The sequence below is a fragment of the Lathyrus oleraceus genome, chromosome 3 (genome assembly GCF_024323335.1).
Source record: "Lathyrus oleraceus cultivar Zhongwan6 chromosome 3, CAAS_Psat_ZW6_1.0, whole genome shotgun sequence".
Classification (NCBI taxonomy): Eukaryota; Viridiplantae; Streptophyta; class Magnoliopsida; order Fabales; family Fabaceae; genus Lathyrus; species Lathyrus oleraceus.
In genome coordinates, this window is record NC_066581.1 from 130,285,408 (window position 1) to 130,299,897 (window position 14,490).

A 14,490-nucleotide genomic window follows, 5' to 3' on the forward strand; every position below is an offset into this window, starting at 1 on the left:
CAACTAAGGGACCTGTACAAAGACTAAACAGTTAATACTTCAGTCATAAAACCAACAGACAAACAGTGAAACCATTCAACAGTTACACAACTCAATGAACAATGCTCAAGCACTCAAATGAACTCATGAGCTCAAGCACATCACTTAAAATCCTATAAAACAAACAAAAGTTAGAACTTAAAGCATTTGTATCTCACAAAGTGAGAACAAATCAACCATCAATGCTAAATGTCCAAACCTAAAACACAAAGCACAGTTAGTTTATACACAAAACACTAGTACAAAGACTAAGTTCAAAATCAAACCAAATGACCAAAATAGAACCCAATCTTTTACATAATGCACATTCAAACAATCAATAAAATGTCCTCAAAAGGAACATCATCAATTCAATAAGCAAGTGTCTCAAATGATCTATGTCACGCAAGGACAAACAAATGTGTACAAAATGAACTTCTAACTTAGAAAATTCAAATCAAAACAGAAATGCATGCAATGACTTTTATATTTTCTGTGCAAGTTTCTTATGCTATGAACAATCAATATGCAAAAGATCAAATCCAGAAAACGTCAAATGATAGATAAACAAAAATGCAATAATTCAATGTCAAAAATGTGACACAAATTGTCACACTTATCTCTATGTGTCAAAAACAATGATAGCTTATGAGAAAAATTCCAAACCAGTGACCAAAAATTCATATCATATGTGAATAATAAGCATGCAAAAGATGGGATCAAATGGCTCTACAATGAAGATTTCAAAATGCAATAAACACAACATATCAAATTAACACAATGTTTAATCAAAACTTCACAAATCACAAACCAGACATCAAAAATTCTTGAAATTAATACCATAAAAAACTAGAGATCAAAACAAAACTATGAAAAAAAATTGGAGTTCATTTGGATCTTTTTTCTATTTTTTATGATTTTTCTAACATGAACAAAAGAAATGAAATAAGACAAAAAATATGGAGGGAAAAGCATTATTTGAATTAAATTCAGAAATAACATCAACCACACGATGAGGCGCGAAACAACAATCAACGAACCAGGTTCAAAAGGCCAAAATGCCGTGTTTCATTAAACGCGTTGGCATGCACGGTCAGCATTCAACATAACGCGTGACCAGTCAAAGGAAACAGATCCAATCACTTGTACACGCAAGGCACACACGTGGATCCAGCAAGGCAAACCCTAAACAATTTACAGACGCCGGAGCTAGAGTCTCCGGTCGTTTTCTCCGGCCATCTCCGGCGACATCAACCACAAAATTTCCAGAATTCAATAAAACCGGTACCATTCGAACCGTCCTTCCACATAGAATCCAAATATCACAATGAATATTCCTAAATCCTCCTAAATTTTCCAGATCGAATGAAAACATTTTTGAGATAAAAATTCCAGTTCATCATACATGCTCAATTCTCAACCATTTCAAAATCTAAGCACATGCACAAGCTCTACTCAACGAGATCTACATTTCTATAACAAGAAAACAGCAAAAGGAGAGGATCGAATTTCAACTCACCTGAAATGAATCTTTCTGAAATCGTGCTCTCTCAAGCTCCAATGCTCCAGATCCACTCCTATGCACTTCCTAAGAAGCTTTAAGCAAGAATGAACGGTTGAATCCTCTTTAATCTTCTTCAATTTCCAAAACCGATCCACATGAAGATGCTCTTGAACTGCACGAAATCTTGATGAATTGCTTCAAGTAATGGATGGATCTTGCTTAGTGAAGCACCAGGATCACGAATATGCCAAGATCTATGAGCTTTATGTGAAGAAAAGGAGAATTCGAAGTGAGAGAAAATTTGAGAGTTTTCTTGAATTTTGATCTGAAAAGTTCTGTTATGCAGTTATGATTAGGGTTTGAGCTTTTATATGCCTTGCTAATGACAATGCTAATCACTTAAACCAATGGTTAATCATGATTAAGGAGTTATGAAGTAATATGCAAAAATGAAAATTAAGCTCATGAAGCCATATTCCACGTGTGCAGTCCCATGCAAGGCTTGGAATTCACTTAAAAACATCCAATGGTCATAATTTGATGATCAATTTGCTCGCACCTTAAGCCAATAATGAATGGTGAATAATTTCTTCAATTTGCACATGTGTGAAATAATGAGCATACATACTCCTCCCATGCATGGCAAAGCTCAATTTGAGAAGTCTTGGACATGAGAAGGATTTTGCAAAAAGAATGAACCAATTTGGAGTATTGTATCAAAAGTTATGCCATTTTAAATTTCCATGCACACCTTGTGATCAAATGACCATAACTTCTCAACCAATCATCATATAGACATGAACTAGGACTTTTTAGAAAGGGGAGACAAAGATCTACAACTTTCATGTTCACCAAAAATCCATTTGAAACATATTTGATATTGAAAAGTCAAGTTGAAGGTGGACCAAAAACTTGCCAAATTTGGAAACTTTGAATTATAGGTCACTTTCCATTTTTGGTAACTTTTGCCATGACCTTTGAATCTTCAAGATAGATGTTTAAAATGATGAATGGACCCCATTTGGACATGATTGAGGTGTCTCAACTCATTTCCCCACCTCATAGCCCTCAGTTGACTGCACAATTGACTTTTTGGTCCTCAGATGACCTTGAAATGTCTTGATGATAATAGAACCATGATGATGGTGATATACCCTTGCAAATAAGATGAAGCTCAAAATCTTTGAAGAATCAAGAAACCCTAATTGAAGCCCATACCTTAAGGTGGTTGATGATCAATTCATAGAGACCCTCAGGCTTGAGTCATCTAACTTCTTCATCTTTTGACAAGACTTTGGAGGATGACCTTCTTACTGTCACATCAGATGCAAAAATGCAATGCCTAATGCCCTAAAACATGAAATGCAAATATCCAAGCTAGTCTCAAGAAGAGGAGGGCAAATTTTGAGGTGTTACAGCTACCCTTATTCAATCCATTGTGAACCTGTCGATATGAACAGCCTCGGCTTTCAGATGATCAGAGTGAAGAGTGGTTGAATACCAAGAACAGACGAACAATTTGCGCTCCACTGGGAATTATTATTATTTTATTTTTTTTGCTTTTCTTGAACCCCAAAACTTCTTTATTTTTTTTTTTTGCTTTTCTTGAACCCCAAAACTTCTTTGATTTTTTTTTTGCTTTTCTTGAACCCCAAAACAAATATTTTCTCTTCCGCGCGGATGATCCATGATCACCGCATTTGAACCCCGACAACTTCATGTCACTCTTGCTACCAAACAATGAACCCCGTTCTCCATTTGAACCCCAGGCGCATGACGATAACTCTCGATCGTCGTTGTGAACCCCATTCTCCAGAAGACATCCCGTGTCTCCTTTTCTCCATTTGAACCCCGTTCTCCGTTCTCTTGTGATAATTCCGCTGGCAACGTCGGAAATAACACCAAACACCACTCTGATGGCGACATACCAGAGGGTACACCTTCACGACAGGAAGATAACATGTGCATTTCTTCCTCAGAAGACACCCATAACGACTTCTCTTGGCCTCGCCAAAGTCTAAGGTGACACATGATCAGAAGACAATCCTGAGGACCTCATCCCGGATACAATCTTCAACTCTAATCTCCAGTTGAACCCCGTTCTCCAGAAAATGCCCAGCACTTCCTTTTCTCCATTTGAACCCCAATTTTCGCGATGATCGCATAACATTCACCGATCTTCATTTCCATCTCCGCCCAACGGAATCTCTTCCTCCAATATCGCGCTACTTGGGAATACTGTTGATCCAACGTCACGATGCTAAACTCCTAAGAGTAACATCTTCACCAACCAGCTAAACCAATTCTAAAACGGTAACCACGGCTCGAGACTAGCTTATGCTTGCAATGTTGATGCAAGAGTTTTACAGCGTAATGCTCCATAACCATGGAAATTCTACGCAATTAGTTATGCAATATGCTATGCTTCTCTAAATGATGAATGCATAAAAGATATCCCCTCCGGGACGACACGAGCAACTCTGTTGAGGAACTCGATATCACTCCAATCTCCAACCCTGCTTGGGAATAACACTGATGCCGAGGAAAGAGCAACCCTTACTAGGGATGACCTCCACTGAACTCGATCCACTTGGGGACTTCGCTGGGGAAGACTATCAACGCACACCCCTGTCGGGGAACAACAACCTTCAGACCTGCTGGGGAAATAACAATCTCAACCCTGCTAGGGGAAACAACAAACTTCAAGCCTGGCTGCCGAGGAAACACCAACCTCGAACCCGCTGGGGAAATACGGAATGTTTGATACGGGACACCCGTCGACTCGTCGAACACTGGTATTCACCATCCAACCACAATGTCAACTTTCCACTTTTGAGAGCTCTCCAGACTCATCCGGTCTTTTCTGATTCATCACCTTGTATTCTCGACTTCTCCCTACTTCATGGAAATCAACCTCCTTAGGTTCATGCCAACTCTCCAGTCCTCATACTTCGAAGAGTCTTCTTGATTAACCCTCTAGGATCATCGCAATTCTCTCGCCGTCTCTACACCATTCTTCAATTCTTTGTCCCTGATTGGACTTTAAAGGAATCTTTTGTCAAAAACGCTTCATATCACAACCGTAAGTGAGTGAAAATAACCAACATCACCTGCAAAAGAGATCGTCAGATAAAACGTGCCCCAGGCGTGCCAAAATTTCAGTACCCAGGTCACTCCACCTTCCGAATAAGATTTCAAGTTTTCAATCCTATAAACATGCATTGGAAAGGACCCCTATATCTCAAAATGCAAAGATTCTCATCAAAATAACCAGATGTTTTTGCAATCAAAACGGTAATGAAAACAAAAACAAAATTATTTTACTGAATATGCATTTTATTGATTGAAAAAAAGGTGGCTATAACTGAGCAGTACACAGGAAGCAATCCCTGAAAAGAGGTAATTACGCACAAAAGGAAAAATCAATCCTAATGGCAATGTGAACCCGTGATCTCATCGAGTTCCAACTCAGTTATAACCCATATATCCTCAAGACTCTCCGCGCTTTCTGCCTTCCGAAACAAGGGGCTTCCGACCGATCTCTGTCGGGGATTATCCATGTGTCATATCCAAAGTACAAACGATCATGCTAGACGCAGTTGTTCGTTTCACTCCCTCTTTTTCCTGGACCGCCCTTTCGGGTTTTCAGTCCACCGGGATACCCTTTTTTGCCAAAGCCGCCCTTGTGGGGTTTTCGACTTGTCGGGTGTACAGTTTTTTCTTCTTTTTATCCCTAATTTTTGCCCGAACCTTTTTTCATTTTTATTTGGTTCGCCGGGATGCCCATTTTTTCCTGGACTATTTTATTCTTTTCGTCCAGCGGGTCTCTTATACGACGTATTTTTTAACTGCGTCCGCATTCACAAGGGATGGAAAATCCTCGCCATCCATGGTCGTCAACAACAAGGCTCCACCAGAGAAAACCTTCTTGACCACGAATGGACCCTCATAATTCGGTGTCCACATACCCCGACGATTGTTCTGAGGAAGAAGGATCATTTTCAACACCATATCTCCCACGTGATACACACGAGGTCGCACCTTTCGGTCAAAAGCACGCTTCATTCGCTGTTGGTACAACTGCCCATGACAAATGGCCGTCAGCCTCTTTTCCTCAATCAGGCTCAACTCTTCATACCGAGTCCTTACCCATTCAGCCTCTTCCAATTTCACATCCATCAGGACTCTCATAAGCCGGTCTATCCAGCCGTCCCACCTCAACACTAGGAACTTGATTCCACTACTGCACTTTAATCAAAGCGGCCAGAGTAGCCAAAGCATCTGCGAAAGGATTTTCTTCCCTCGGCACATGGTGTAATTCTACCTTAGTGAAGAATGTCAACAATCTCCTCGTATAATCCTGATATGGAATTAAGTGAGATTGATGCGTAAGCCATTTCCCGTTAACCTGGTTCACAACCAAAGCTGAATCTCCATAGATAACAAGGTTTTTGATTCGCAAATCAATCGCCTCTTCAACACCCAAGATACAAGCTTCGTATTCAGCCACGTTGTTGGTGCATTCAAATGTTAGTCGGGCAGCAAAAGGAATATGGGATCCCTTCGGCGTAACCAAAACAGCACCAACTCCACTACCATTCACGTTAACGGCCCCATCAAACATCAGAATCCATTCGGACTCAGGGTCAGGCCCCTCCTCCGGGATAGGTTCCTCCCAATCTTTCGATTTGAGAAACATGATGTCCTCATCAGGGAACTCAAACTTCATCGGTTGATAATCCTCAATGGGTTGTTGGGCGAGGTAATCAGACAATACACTTCCCTTTATTGCTTTTTGAGAAGTGTACTGGATATCATATTCAGTCAAAATCATTTGCCATCTCGCAACTCGTCCGGTCAATGCTGGCTTCTCAAATATATACTTGATCGGATCCATCTTGGAAATCAACAAAGTGGTATAAACCAGCATATACTGTCTTAGTCGGCGAGCAGCCCATGCCAAAGAGCAGCAAGTTTTCTCGAGCAGTGAATATCTTGTTTCACAGTCGGTAAACTTTTTGCTAAGGTAGTAAATTGCATGCTCTTTTCGACCAGACTCGTCATGCTGCCCCAATACACACCCCATAGACCCCTCAAGGACTGTCAAGTACAGGATTAAAGGTCGCCCTTGCATAGGAGGCATCAGAATCGGAGGCTTCTGCAAATATTCTTTTATTTTTTCAAATGCCGCTTGGCAATCATCATTCCACCTGATCGTTTGATCTTTTCTCAACAACTTGAATATGGGTTCACACGTGTGTAGCACCTCAAATTTGCACCCTACCTTTTGTACATTCATTTCATATTAGGTCATTAACATAACATGGTCCATTGCATAGCCATTTGCCCAAGTGCAAGTTCAACTGACAAATTAGGTCAAACTGGTCAGGAGATCAGGTTAAGCAAGCAAGCAAGTGACATTTTCATTGAGGCAAAGCCCTAGGGATGATTTATCAAGTTCATATGGTCTAAGGATCATTGTGAAGTGATTTGGCCAAAGGTTGGATGATCAAAGTTCAACAGCCAAGCTGAATTTCTTCAGAAACCCTAGAAAGTCAACTGTGGTCAACTGTGGTCAACTATGCCTGATTTTATGGATTGGAAGGTGTGAGATGGTTTAAAAGGCCTCATTCATGTCCATATAAGTCTCATTTGACATATCAAAGACCAAGGTTGAAGAATTGGAGGTCAGACAAGAAGTTTCCACAAATAGCAGGTGACCTGTAATTTCAACTGCCCAAAATGGAAAGTTTTTCTCCTCAAAATTACTTCATCATACAAGCTTCAAATGGAATTTTGTCCAACATGAAAGTTGAATATCTTGATCTCACCATTCCAAAAAGTCCAAGAACATGAAATTCCCATATGTGGTTGGCAAGATATGGTCCAATCATTTTCAGAAAATGCCTAAATTCAAAGTGCCATAACTTTCACGTGGAAAGGCCAAATTGGGTGATCTTTCTTTGAGCAAACCAAATTTGACATGAACTTTCATGGTGCATTATCACATTTCATCAAAAATCATCATAGCAAAATGGCATTTTTTAAGTGGGCTAATTTGCATTTTTGGCATGAAATGGTGATTTTCAAAAATACATGGCATTTGCACTTGGGACCTTTTCCAACACATCATAAATACCAATTAGAACTTGCTTGAACTGTTTTTAGACTAATACATTGGCTGCATAATGAAAAGGGCATTTTGGCCAAAAATCACAAAAATGCATTTTACACTAATCACTTGAAGTTGCTTAATTGAGATTAACAATTGGATTAACATGAGGTATAAAGGCTTAATTGTAACAGAAATGCATAATCACAAAATCACTTTCTCAGATCCAAAAGCAAAATCACAAGAATTCTCTCAATTTTCTCCATTTTCACATACACCTTTTTTCACCAATTCATCACGAATCCATTGTTCTTGGTGCTATTTCTTGCTGTGATCATCATTTGCAGGTGATTTAGAGGAGCTGTTTGTGGTGATTAATTGAAGAATCGTGCAAATTCATCCACTGTTGAAATCTCCCTCATCCATGGCAGTTTGAAGGTTCTGCGACCTGGTGCATACTGGAGCTAAGCTAATCATTCCATACACCTTATACATCATCAAGCTTCATCTGTTTCATCATTTCACACCTGGAAACGCGCGAATCCAATAGTTGCTCACTCATAAGGTTGGATTTCGATCTTCGCCATTGCTGAAATTGAGATGTGGTTCTTATAGATCTTAGTTTGTAGAGTGCAATGCGATTTGTAGAAGTGAAATCCATCAAGATTCGAGAGAGAAATCTAGAATCTAAGTTTGGATGTTCAAACTGTTCTTGGTCGAAGCTTTTTATAGGTTGAGTTTTAGCTGAAATCATTGTGATATTATTAATCCTCATTGAATGACGAGTCTATCCATGTACGATTTGTGCATTTCTGTATGAAATTGTTCTTGATGATGATTCTGGTGATGAACTGGTATGAATATGCATGAACGCGTTTCCAGTAAGCTATTTGATCCATTTTGCCTGGCTTCAATTTGAAAATGTTGTTTACCGCCGCTTCTAACCAATCACATAACGCCACGCCATTTAATTAAACTCAGCGTTTTGTCCCTGGCTTCAGCTATTTACGAATCTGCCATTGGCGCCACTTAATTACATTTGAATGTTTAAATGTTTATTTCATTTTTTAACCAAACTTCAAAAAATCATAATTAAATCATGGATAATCCAAATTGGATGGGGATTTTTGTGTTGATCTCCAAATTTCCTCTAGTTTTTTTTAGGTATGATAGTCAAAGTTGTGCCTGGTGAATTTTTTGACTTTGTCTAATGCCTTTGATCATGTATGCTTCATGTGTATGTTTTACCATTTTAATCATGAAATCTTGATGCCTTATCCAAAATGCATGAAATTTTATAGGCATATTCTTGACTCTTTCCTGGTGATTTTGATGAACAGTTTGCTATTTTTGAGTTCCTGGTTAGAGAGATGTGATGTGATTAAGTTGAGTGTGACAATGTATGTCACACTATGTTATGTCAACTTCATGAATTTTGTTTCCCTGCTTGTACTTTGCCATTTGCTCCCAATTTTTGCATGTGGTCACTTGTATATGTCTAGTTTTGCCATAATTTTTTGTAGGATTTGTTGAGCCATTTCCTATTTGATTGGGATTTTTGTTTGCTGTTTAATCATTTTTAGGGTTTTTTTTGAGTAGTCAACTTCCATGCTTTGTGAAATTCTCATACCTTATCATATGAAGATGAAATTTGGTGGAGTGGTTCCTAACATGTTTAAGTTCACTTTGGCTTTGGTCCCATTCATTTCTCATTTGTTTTCACTGTTTTTCATTTGCTTGAAGTTGACACATGCTTGGTGACCTAGTTTGGATTGATTTGTGCATGTCCTGACTTGTTGAATTTAATTTCCCTACTTCCTCTTGTCCAAATAGCATGAAATTTGACATGATTCTCATTGAATGTGTTCTGTTTAGACTTGAATTTTTGTGGAATTTATTGAGCTGTTTTGGTATTTGTTTGAGTGTGATCATTCTGTTTGCTCATATGTGGTTCATACTTGCCTAGTTTGACTTAAATTGTGCATGAAATGAATTTGGTGCATAGTTTTGATGTGAGACCAATTGGATTCTCTTCTTAATTGATTTATCTTGATTTTGATCATTTTTCACTTGCTGTTTTGGATTTTTCATCTCCTTTTGGCCCTAGTCTTGGACTAGTGGTTTGTGATCTCACTTTTGAGTTGTGTTTCAGGGTAATAGCACAAATGGCCTATGCTTGATGATGTGCTTCCATTGGAGTTGACTTGTGACTTGTGTGTAGCTAATTTTGACTTTGTTTTGCAGGGTTTGATACTTGAGTTTGAGCCTTAGTGGCTTGCACCTTGGTGCATTGGCTTGTGTTTGTCTATGTATAGCTAATTGTGAACCATTTGCTGTTTAGTTTTGTGATTGGTACACTGATTGTATTTGATTGATTTCAGGTACATTAGTTGCTAATATTGCTTTGCTTTGCTTGATAAGCAATTTGCATTGAGGTATAACATTCTTGTCTCCATGTAGTCTGGAAGACCTGGCCTGTTACTTGGCCAGGCACCTGTCTGAAGTCCTCCTTAAGAGGCGATGTTTGTGTTTGTTTATTTTTGTCCCCAAGCAGGTAAAGACCTTTGATAAGGCAATTGGCAGATACAAGAGATGTGCAATCCATCTCCTGCTATTCAGTTGAGTCATCCCTTTGCTCACACCACTGTGTTGATGCATTGGGATACAAACCCAAGATCTTGTACAGTTGTACAGTTGTGTCAGAGTCTTAAGTGTAGAAGGGTTCCCACTTTCTGGACCCACACTTCTTTGTCTGAAGCTCTCCCTGTCCAGGGATAAGAGCTGTGAAGTCTTATCTTCACTCTCCTTTCATCAGCTTCACCTTGGCTCTCAATGTCAAGGTTAAGAGCAAAACTCACCCTGTACAGTTGGCTTGCTCTTGCAGCCCCACCCTTGTTTGAGCTTCACTTGTGTGCATATAGTGTGTGCTGTTTGTGATTGTTTGCTTTGCTGTTTGAGCTGAATAGGATAGGCTTGCTCCCTGTGCAAGTTAGCTAGAAACCTTGACTTAGGGACAATCTTGCATGATAACATATAGGCTCGAGTTAGTCTCCCTAGTTGTGTCTCCCTCTGTTATCTGGTTAGGCTAGTCCTGTGTCCCTCCGTAGGGGAACTACGTCGCCCTGATCCTCATACCAGATGAGGTACGTAGGCAGGAGATGAGCTGATCTCTCCGGGCGCCCTTTTTCTTTTTCAACCTTTGTGTTTCAACCCCCTTTGTGTGTGTTGTTGTGTGCTTGGAAGCTGATGTAAGTCCATCGATTGGCATTCGGGTTCCAGTGTGGGTTTTGTTGGTTCGGATGCTGATGTAAGTCCACGTTTGCCTCTTTGTGTGTGTTTTGGTTCGGGCGCTGATATAAGTCCAGCGATTGGCATTCGGGTCCCATGTTTGCCCGTGTGTGTGTGGTTTTTGTTTGTGTGCGTGTTAGCCGAGCTACGAATGCTCTGATTCTCCTTCGTCCAAGGAGATACGTATGCATAGGATGCGATATCCTAGCGAGCATGTGTCGTTTCCCCAGTCCGAACTACTTAGACTCTGATGTCTATGCCTGATAGACTAAGTAGGCCCAGGATGCGATATCCTGCCGAGTCAGTCTTGTCTGTTTTCTTGTGTCTCTTTCAGCCAGTGTGTGTGTGTTTGAGCAGTGTTTTAGCAACCATTTTTCCTTCCTATTGTGCGTGGATCCCGTCGAGTACGACGGATGCGTAGGGGTGCTAATGCCTTCCCTTCGCATAACCGACTCCCGATCCCATTCTCTTTGGTCGCGAGACCTTGCTTTTTCCAGGTTTACTCTGAGCGTTTCCTTTCCCTCTTTTGGGATAAATAACGCACGGTGGCGGCTCTGTTGTTCTGTTTTCCCGCCGGTTTTTCGCGTAATGCGTCAGCTGGCGACTCTGCTGGGGAGATACTAAAGAAGTTGACCTGTGTTGGTCCTTCTTCCCTAAGCGAGTCTCTCCTAGCGCTCTCTAGGTTAGGGCTTTGGTTGCTATCTGCTGTTATTTATTGCATTCATTTCATTTACTGTTTGCATTCAATGTGTGCATTAATGTTTGCATTCATTCATTTCATCTGCTGTGCTGGCTGTGTTTCTCGGATTGGGGATGGGTGTTACTCGAGATAAAAGGCCCAATACCCAGGCTATGAGTGAAATCTAGGAAACCTAGGAATAGAGTGATTTATGGGAAGCGGGTGGTATGCGCCACTTAGCGGAACATCGACATCACGAGCAGTCCAGACCCTGGTGGGGTATCATCGTTACATACTTCAGGTGTGTATATGATGATATTCTGCGAAAGGTTATGTATGCTGCGTTTCTTTCGACCTTACCCTGGCCTAGATGACACCCGTGAGTGGGGAGGGAATGATCATTTTAACAGGTACAGATGGTGACTGTTGGTGACTGATGGTGACTGGTTGGTGACTCAGTGTTCCTGTTGGTGACTTAGTTCTCAGATTGGGTTCAGATGATAGTTGACCAGTTGACTTTGGGGTTTCTGATGGTTGTGATCAGAGTTCGAGCCGAAGTTTCGATCCTGTGTTCAGAGATGCACAGCTTGCCAGTCGTGTCCGCATCATGTGCATCATAGCATGTTTATTTTTCAAAAGAAATGCAATAAAAAAAATGAAAAAGAGAAAAAAGAAAAAACTAATCCCTGCATGCATATCATTTCTCAGGTACATTCCAGAGCTTGGTTCATTGATAGAGATGGCAACAGTCCCAGAGCCGAAGTGGAAGACCTGTTCCTACAGCTTTCACCGTGAGCCTTTGACGTCTTTGATTGAGTTGAGCAATTTTGTGATCAATGATCATCAGAGGGGGTTCGTTGACCAGTATGGGGATCTGTTGACTCTGTTGAAGATGGTAGTTGACCCGGTGCCGTTGCAGACTCTTCTTCAGTTTTATGACCCAGAGCTTAGATGTTTCACTTTCCAGGACTATCAGTTGGCGCCTACTCTCGAGGAGTACTCCATTCTGTTGGGAATCCCTATTCAGCATCAGGTTCCTTTCTTGGACGTACCAAAGGAAGTTGACTTCAGGATTGTTGCTAAGGCTTTGCATCTGAGTATCCGAGAGATCAGTGATAGTTGGAAGACCAGTGGAGATGTTGTAGGTCTACCTTTGAAGTTTCTGCTGAGAGTTGCTAGGGGAGAAGCAGAGAAGGGGAATTGGGAAGCTTTTCATGCCCAGCTTGCTGTTATGATTTATGGGATCGTCCTATTTCCGAGTATGCCCAACTTTGTTGACTATTCTGCAGTCAGTATCTTCATTGGAGGGAATCCAGTCCCTACTCTGTTAGCTGACACTTACTATGCTATTCACAGTAGGCATGGTAAGGGTGGAGCTATCAGGTGTTGTCTCCCACTTTTGCTCAGATGGTTCATGTCTCTCCTACCAGTCAGTGGGCCGTTTGTTGATGCTCAGAGCACTTATAGGTGGACTCAGAGGGTGATGTCTCTCACTTCATATGACCTCAGATGGCAATCATACCGGATGGACGTGCGGGATGTTATTATGAGTTGTGGAGAATTCTGGAACGTGCCACTTGTGGGAACCAAGGGTTGCATCAATTACAACCCAGTTCTTTCTCTTCGCCAGTTAGGGTTCGCAATGAGTAGAAGACCACTTGAAGCTGAGATAGCTGAGAGTGTATATTTTGAGAAGCGAAGCGACCCTGTTAGATTGGAGCAGATAGGGAGAGCTTGGAAGTCTATTGGCGTCAGAGATGGATCTGTTTTAGGGAAGAAGTTTGCCATTGCTATGCCCGATTACACCGATTGGGTGAAGAAGAGAGTGGAAACTTTGCTGCTACCCTATGATAGGATGAATCCGTTGCAAGTGCAACCACCCTTGATTCTTGTTGAGACTGTGCCTGCTGAGCAGTATAAACAAGCCCTGATGGAGAATCGCCGCCTGAAGGAGAAGGAGCAAGATGCCCAGATGGAGTTGTACCAAGACAAAGCTGATAAGCTGAACCTGTCTCGTCAGCTCAGAGACATCCAGAGTGCAGGTGTTGGTGGTGTGAGGAGCAAGAAGAGATCTTATTCGGAGATGGAGACCTTGCTAGATGCAGAGCACAGAGAGTGTTTAAGATTGCAGAGAGCTGAAGCCAGTTATCTGAAGAAGATCAGAGACTTGGAGAAGCAACTCAGAGACAAAGATATCCAGATGAAGAAGGAAGTCGACCAGAGACTTGCATCAGAGACCCAGCTTGGGGCAGAAGTTGTCGAGCTTAGAAGACAGTTGAAGGAGAAGATTACTCCCTTGCCAGAATGTCACTACTTGAAGACGCTCATTCCTGGAAGTAACTTGTCTTAGTTGGTACCTTCTGATGTTTATGTTGAGAATCACCCCCAGGCCTGTTGGGTGGGATTCCTTTGTTGTACTTTGTTGGATATTTGGATCTTTGTTGTGTGATCCAGTTGCTCATTTATAGATGAGATTTTTGGTTTCATTCTGTACTCATTGCTCAGTTGTATGTTGTTTCTGTATCTCCCTGTCGCTTTTGTGTTGTCGCAGGTTGTCATTTCTTGAGACGAATCAGGCTCCTTGAATGCCTGAGGAATGATCATTATCATTTGCATCATATGCATTAGCATCATATTCATAACATTTGCATAACAGGTGTTCTTGTGCCGACTTCTCACTCTGGTTCCTGTGTCAGGCAGGATAGCTGATCAGCGACCACACCGGTATTCTACAAGACTCAATCAGCGAAGAAGCATGGATCAGGTTCAGAATGAATTGGCTGAGATGAGGGCGAACATGGCCCAGTTCATGACAATGATGCAAGGGGTTGCTCAGGGTCAGGAGGAGCTCCGTGCTTTGGTTCAGAGACAAGAGACGGTTATTCAGGC